We start from the raw sequence: 8,856 nt of genomic DNA on the forward strand, positions 1-8,856 counted from the left end.
GATATAACTCTGACTCATTCCTAAATTTCTCAGAAGATTAGGGTATCCTCCCAATAATGGGATAATTGATTTTAATGTGCAATCAACTTATGTCTTATTCATTCACTCAGCATGTTTCTATTGAACTCTATGTGTACAGATCCCTGCTCAATGCCAAGGGTACATAGAAGTGAATAAAACATTCATCCCATCTTCAAGCATTTTGCAGTCCAGTTAGGAAGAGACAAATTTAATTCAACAGGTAATTATAATACAGTATACACTCCCTACATATAGTAAAAGTACAGAAATATCCTATAGAATTCTAAAAATTAACCTCTATTGGGATTCAGAAATTGCATATTAGAGACACAGAATTTGAACTGTATTTTGAAAATTACTGAAAAGATGATAGGTGGCCCTTTAGACATGAAATGTAGTTAAGCAGTTCCTGCCTATATTTACTCAAGTGGACTCAATTGCTGAATGACAGTTTATTTTACTAAATTATTCCTTATATGAGACAAAATGCCATTCCCCCGAAGACCTGATGGGCAAACTACGTATCATGATATAAGTGTATATAACCAGAGAGGAAACATTATTCTTTAGAGCATTAATAATCCCTTGTAATTCTCTAAGTTTACTTTTTAAATTAAAACAGAATATTTATTAGCTCGTTCTAACTGTGTAAGGCCCTGTGAACAAGGCAAGGCCAATTTTAAAGATGTAAAAACTGAGGCCATGAGAGACCTTGGAAAAACAACATTCTAGTACAGGCTTGGGGATTCAATCCAGGTATTTTAACTCCCATTTTTATTTCTCCTTTTACTATACCACCTTGTCTCTTACAAATAGGTTTAGCATTTGGATACTATATTTTGTTATTAAAGCAGCTCACCACCCATCTTTTATATGAGGTAGAAGATAGGTTTAAGCCTCTCCAGGGGAGCTCTTAACCTGGAAAGGAAGGAAATGCATCACAGGTGAAAGGCAGCAGAACAATGTGACCCGCTGCTAATTTGCAGTGGTATTCATTTGGGTGGGATTTGACATTTCTGGGTAGATGTATATTTGTGATTGATATTTCATTCGTTAAAGCATAGCCTTTAAAACAGCTGTGAAATGTCAAGTTATTAATTTACACATTGCAAAAAACCGATTTACATCTTTCTAAATTCAACTCTAGGGATACCAGGCTTTTGAGATCAGCACATCATGAATATTATCCCAATCAGCATAATTCTAAAAACTGCTTCTCAATTTTCTGCTTTGCACATAGACAAAAGCATCAGAAAAGTGTTCTGGCCCAGTCACAGGAGAGGCACCCAAAACTGGAAGAGGTATAATTGCAAGGCTTGGCATGAGGGTGGCGCATTTTCCTTCCCCTTTTTTTTTTTTTTTTTTGGTTTTGAGTTATTTTATATCATCTTGGTGGGAGGAGGGTATGGGGCTGACAATTCAATGGCTTCCTGCTTAATGCAGTGAAACTATTTATTGAGAGGAGAGCACGTCATTTTAAATAACATGTAAATCTCATTTTACAGGTGTCTCCCTGAAATATTTTCATTGATTTTTCCCCCCCAGAGTAGATATACAACTATAACTATAAAAACAGGTAGTATTACCAAACCAACCATGCCTCAGGCATGCATTTTAAGATACATGAAACACTTTCATAATAAACCTTTTGAGAGCAAATCCATGACTGTTTAAATTCTATTGGAAATAACACCTGGAAACTGTGGTAGAGTTGAAATGTTTTTTAATCACTCCCCATTTTTTCAGTTTTAAAAGATTATATTAACTGGGGTATTAATTTTGTATTAAAATATTTAAAAGAGCTTTGTGATTCAGTCATTATTATAGAAAAAAGAAGACTAAAAGAAATAAAAGTGGTTCTCTTTTCCTTAAAGATATAGCTTACTAAACGCCTGACTGACATTTTAACAGGGTGAAGACATACGTATTTGTTTAGAAACATGTTTGCACAATTCATATATATTAGTTCCTCACTGAGCAACTTGAATCTTCATAGGAAGATGAAATTTTTGGTAAAGGTGAGAAGATAGAAAAAAATAAAAATAAAAGCTCAGAAACAAGATGCTCCATCATCTTCATCTTTATGAAAGATTTTCCCCATCAGTGAGGGATGAAATGTTCATGTTTGCATCAATAACAGATGCTATTATGTTCAGTAGTGGTAATTTCTCTCTCTTCTAGCTTGGAAAAATAAAACCTACAAAAATAATACAATTTGGTTTACTCTCTTGTTCCACTTATTCACATGGGTTGAAATAACCCAATAAATCATCAACTAAAAAACACTAGTGTTAGCTGACATTTATCAGCTGATAGAAGAGCAGAGTTGACAGGCAGGTGTGGCATACAAAGTATATTTCTGCCAAAGGGCTTTACAGATAGGAGAAAAATAAAGTTAAGAATGCTAGAAAAATGTTAGCTCTTATGTCGGTGGTTCTAGCTTTCATTAACTGAAGTAAAAAATTATTCTAATATTTCTCATTTTATCATACTTTTTTTAAAAAAATAACTTTTTTGTCACAAATAGAAAGTGATAGAGGCATTTATAGAAAAAATTGATACGGGGGAAAGTATAGTATTAGAATAAAATAAAGCAGTCATATACTTTGCGATAACTATCTTTTTACTTTGTTTCCTTCTAAGTTTTAATTTTTCTCAAAATACCAGTCACTTCATAATTATGTATATATAAACACATATTGCATAAAATGAATTAGCAAAAATTACAGCTCTTGGTATGTTCTAAAGGCTTTAATATGTTAAATAAGTTAATCCAAAACAATCTAATTGGCTAGATATAATTATTTTCCCTGTTTTATAAACACAGGACATAAAGAGCAAATTCTTTTTTCATACATATTGTATTCCTTTTGATTTTTTAATGTGAACAAATCTTATCTTAGTATTAACTTTTGGTCAACTAAGGTAACTTGATAATAAGTATTTGTTTCTACCTCTAACCTCTCATAAGATTTAAAGAAATTGCACAGATAATATAAAACAAGAAACTTTAAGAAATTTATAATGTATACATTCAAGTAATACCAGTTTACATGGAACTGTTAAGTGAATTTAGGAAGCTTCCAGGATTCAAGACCAATATAACAAAAAAAATCTGTTTCTATTATGTAAAAAACAGAAACTAAAACAAAACAATACCATTTAAACAGCATCAAATATCCAAGAATAAAATTTTCAACATTTGTGTAAGACATTAAAGAAGCCCTAAATGAGTGAAAGGATGTACCACACTCATGACTTTTAAGACTCAGTGTTGTTAAGATGTCACCAATTGATCTATAGATTCATTGTAATCACAATAAAAATCCCAGCATGTTTGTTATGAATATTAATGAGAAATTTATAATATTTATAAGGAAATAGAAAAGACAAAAAATAGCAAAGACAATTTTGAAGAACAAAGCTGAAATATTACCTATCTCCATATATATACATATATATGAATGTATATATACACATATAGATGTAAGTGGCTCAAGTATAGACAAATACACTGCTATACATGAATGTCATAAAGATAATATTAAGGCAAAGAATTTATATACAAATGTTAATGTACTGTTCAATGTTATTTAAATACAATTCAAAAACAGGCTAAACTAATCTATGAGTAAACTAACACAAAGGATCAAATTGTCAAATCAAACACATAAATCTGAGCTCTTACAAAAAGTTAAGCTTTACTGGTAAGTACAAGGATATAGGCAATCAACAGTGTCAGAAAAGCCTGGTAAGTCTACATATGGAGGGTGGTTCCTGGGTCCTTTCTATATCAGTCCTAGATGACTTAGCCTAGAATTACAGACAAGGCTCCAGTTGAAGTTTTGTGGTTTTACATCCGCAACAGAAGAGCATTTAGTTTATGAGACATCTCCATTGTCTTTTAATATTTATGTGCCATTTTCTAAGGAGCCATGCCTATTTAACTCATAGATTCTGGACTTATTAACTCTATATATTTCTTAATCAGGGACATCCTTTTTAGGACATTCCATAAGATAAACACCCTTCTCTTAGCAGGTACTATTTGCCTATTTATGCAGAAGTTCAGTTATCATTTTAAAAGGAAGATTATATCCATAATTCTAAATCAACTCAGTATGCCTTTAGAGTTTAAATAAAATATATTTCTTTCTGCCCTCAGTCTCTTCATACTCTACAAGTTCTACACATTCTCCAGATTGTTATTAAGTTCAGTTTCGTATGCATCACTTTCCTGCTCAATTTTTTGTGTGTGGCAGTGATGAAGAAATAGCATATATGGGAGCAAGAAAAATTGGTTAAGCCTGGTGATTCGGATACAAAGATAACATATGCTGAATCTACTTAATTATATTAAAACAAATGGGTAAATCATTGTAAAATACTTCTTTTATGATTTAAGACGTAATTACACTAATCTTTATATATTTGTATGATTTGGTACCTTAATCACTACTGTATATTATCTATCAGGGGATTCAGTTATTTCTCTGTTTTCTCTTTAGAGCTTTTTAATAAAATGTATCTTTTAATATTTTATTATTAAAGTATCCGGATATGATGCAAATTTTGTAAAAACAATTTTTTAAAGGAGATTATGCCTAGTTGGCTCTCTTCTTTTCTTTCCATTAGGCCTTCCTGGTAATCAGAAGAAAAATGAATTATAGGTCAGTAGTTTTAACTCCTCCCTCTCCAGTTGGACCAGAAGAAAGAGTACTGGACTACGGAGTGACACAGGAGAAGTTTCTAAGGTTCTGGTAATATTCTTGATCTAAGTGATAGTTATATTGGTTTGTTCAATAGGTGAAAATCCATTAAACAACAAGTTTGTTCACTTTTCTCTGTGTTTCTTATGTTTTAATGAAAAAGGTTACTTCAAAAGTGACTAGAAGTTTACTTAAAAATGACTGAAGAAATGAGAAAGCTGACAGGAGAAATAATAGCAATACACTATTTATATTACAAATATTTGCCTAACATTGTTAAAATATTATGAAAAAGTTTTTAAAAGTTATGTTATTGTAATAAACATAATTAAACATTACAATTCTATATTTGTGATTCTTTATTATGATTTTTGTTATAGCATTAACCTGATATTTTAATTTTTCACAGATAATAATCTGGGCAATATTTCTATTCCATATCAATCACTAGTATTGATTTTCTGTTAAAATTGTCCTATGAGGTGTTTCTGTTAACTCCTTTTATAAAGATTCGATTTGATCACTTTTTATATTATTTCTAAGGGAAACAGGGGTGGGAAATAATTTTGAGGTTTTAATTGAAACCTAGGAAGGATGTTTGAGCAATTTTTTGCTATAGCTGTAATTCAACAGATTTCAAAATTGTGAATATAAGCCATTGTCTTCAAAGTAGGATTTCTATGAGGCACTTTTTTCTTTCTGTCACACAGCCCCCAAATTAATGTACATTAATATATGCAAGTCAGGGCTTCCCTGGTGGCGCAGTGGTTGTGAGTCTGCCTGCTGATGCAGGAGACACGGGTTCGTGCCCTGGTCCGGGAAGATCCCACATGCCGCGGAGCGGCTGGGCCCGTGAGCCATGGCCGCTGAGCCTGCGCATCCAGAGCCTGTGCTCTGCAACAGGAGAGGCCACAACAGTGAGAGGCCCGCATACCGCAAAAAAAAAAAAAAAAAAAAAAAAAAAAAAATATATATATATATATATATGCAAGTCAATGAGATTAAGCAATTAATCAAAATCATAGGAAAATGAGTAGTGATTTTTAGAAATTTTTCTAAGTGGTGAAGGGACTATGGACAAGCACCTGTTATTTGACAAAAACAGAGATTATTCTGTTCCAGATAATTTTAATATTATGAGAATGTTTTGGTGTGGTAAAATATGCGATAAATTTTTCTATAGACAATGTGGAAGAGAATTAATTATAATTAGGCAAATAATAATTTATGCCTTTGGTGATTATTTAATTATCTATATGTAATATGTTAACATGAGTAACTTTTCACATAATGTTTCATAAAACACTGTTAAAATACGTAGTTTAAAAAAAAAAGTTAAATGAAATGTATTCTTAGCCAGATTAAAAACTAACATATATGGATATATATGGATTATTATTTTGTGAAATATTTATTGTGATATGCTAAGTTAATTCTCTCAACAGGTTGGCATTAATAAACACATTTGCAAGATAAGAAAGTTAATGCACAGATCACACAGTATTTACTTTAGCTAAATTTTGAACTGAGTTCTTACTGAATCTAAGAATACTGCTTTGATTACACCACGCTAGTAACCTAAATGACAGTGAAATTTAAATTAACAACTGCATCTATAGAATGAAATATCATTGCATTAAATTTGAAAATTCCATCATTTCAAATATTAATATTTTAAGATACTGTTTAGTGGAATAGATTAAATTTGCTGTATATGAATGAAAACCCAGTTTGAGACTTTTAAAGTGATCTCAGATATTAGGCTAAATTAACGTATTTATAGATAATAAATTTCTACCTACAAAATTAGATACTTAATGCAGTTAACAACATCCCTAGAGAGCCACTGTTCCACCCCTCTGCCAAAAAAAGATGGTATCTTGGAAAAAATATTCTTTGCAGGATATTTCTTTAATTCAGATCATGCAATTTTGGAAATAGGTATGTCATATTCAACAGTATCTTTTATTAATAATAAAACAGATGACATTTTAATTTATACTTCTGTCATTCAACTGAGCCTGACACTAAGTATATAAATCAGAGAATTGACAGACTTATCAATGCCCAAGTAAAAATTCCCAGAGTAGGTTTAAAATACAATCTGGGTAATGAGCTGCCCCCAAAATAATAAAATAAAAGGCAAGTAGAAGAGATGCATTATTCAATTGAGGATGATTGAAGGGAAATTTCCTGAGTAGATAAAGTTTTATGAACGATTTTGATGTAGGAAATGAGTTTGGATTCAAATTTCATTTGAATTTCTATTTTCTTATTAAGTCTCTGTTTAAAGTTTTGACTACTTGCTACTTGGTTTGGACTTATCCCTGTCCAGAGAGATCTTAAAATGTATCTAATTAGATGATAAAATGCAAAATAATTTGTCCCTAAATTTTTCTGGAAGAGGAAAATAGGAAAATAGATCTTCTACTACTATTGCTAACATCAATACCATTCTCCCTCACACCACATTTATTATGTGTACAACTCTTTTATTCTGCCACTCCATTAATGGAAATACTTCAATATACTGGGCAATATAACATGACATTAATTAATTTAGGTAACACATATGGTATTAATTTAAACTCCAATTATACAGTGTAATACTTTTCCTATTTTACTATGGCTCAGATGGTTTGAGGAATCTGGCCAGAATCACATAGCTAATAAATGAGTAATCTAGAATTCAAATACATAACTGCTTGTTTCTAAGCCCACAGTGTTGTCATTAATCATAATCCCAATATTGTAACCACCATAAGGCCTACTATATATAACTTAGGTCCACCACCAAGAACATTCAACAGATAGCCTTAAAATATGTGTATGAAGAAATCAAAATTAATTACTTGATCTGGAGATTCAATGCACTTTCCTTCAAACTCTTAGCAAGTTATCTTTTGAATATCAACAACCTGATTCTAAAGTTTATATGGAGAAGCCAAAGGCTCAAAATATCCAACACAATACTGAAAAAGAACAAATTTGGAGGACTGAGAATATCTGACTTCAAGATTTACTATAATACAATGATCTAGCCAGTCTAGTATTGGTGGATGCATAAACAAATGGATCAATGGAACAAAATGGAAAGCCCAGCATCATTATATCCCACTAGGTTTCTGGGAATTGTAAACCATTAGATATGGCAAACTTCATCTTATTTTTGTTATGTATAGGAGACATTTCTATACAGAGACAATTATATGGAATACACATATACATCTATGTTTTAAGTTGTATACATACACAGAATATGCCACGTACAATAAAATAATGTAGAGCCATACCAAAGTTTTACAAAGAGTTGAAGTAAATAAAAACTTTCCCAAGGTATTTACATAACTGGCCTACACATTAGAATATCTACTTTTCCTATCTGACACTTCTCAGATAAGCCAAAAGACCAAGTTATTAACCCCTTTGATTTCAGATTTCCTATGCCTCGGATGGTAATGACTCAGTAATTCCTGTTCCCTGCCCTTGCATGGAAAATGTGAAACTAGTTGGGAGTTGGTTACCACAGACAGCAGGAAGAGATTTTATAAAGTCGTCAGCTGAAACCAGGGTTGATATAAAAGCCATAGTGGGACTCCTAAGACAAGAGCCATACATTACCCCTTGTCAGCTGCATTAATCATTTTAAAGCCTGAAAAAGATGAGAAGAGGTGGGAGAAATGCTTAGAATTATTCTATAATTCTGCTCAATTGTCTCAGAATGTATTAAAGTTATTCACTTATTCAAATAGAACAATATGTAGTTCTACTTATGAAAAAATATTGCTTTTCTCCTCCCATGTAATAGTGTGTTTCATTTTCTCAATCCAAACCTCTGAGAAAGTCCTTCCACAAAGGGTAAAAAAACCAGGCATGGTAAATTTACAATAGCACCTTATGATTGTGTACAAAGATAAAGAGCTACAGAAAATTTATTAAAATATTATTCAGCAAGTTGTAATGCATTCATTAATTTTTCTATAGTATTTAAATGCATATACCATTAGTACAAAATGATTGCATATACTAAAATACGAAATTAATGGCATTTCTAAATATCAACAACAGGCAAAAAAGAATTTGAGTTTCAAAATAATACTGCTTACAACAGCACAAAAACACCAAA

This window comes from Grampus griseus (genome assembly GCF_964374135.1).
Source record: "Grampus griseus genome assembly, chromosome: 18".
NCBI classification, from domain to species: domain Eukaryota; kingdom Metazoa; phylum Chordata; class Mammalia; order Artiodactyla; family Delphinidae; genus Grampus; species Grampus griseus.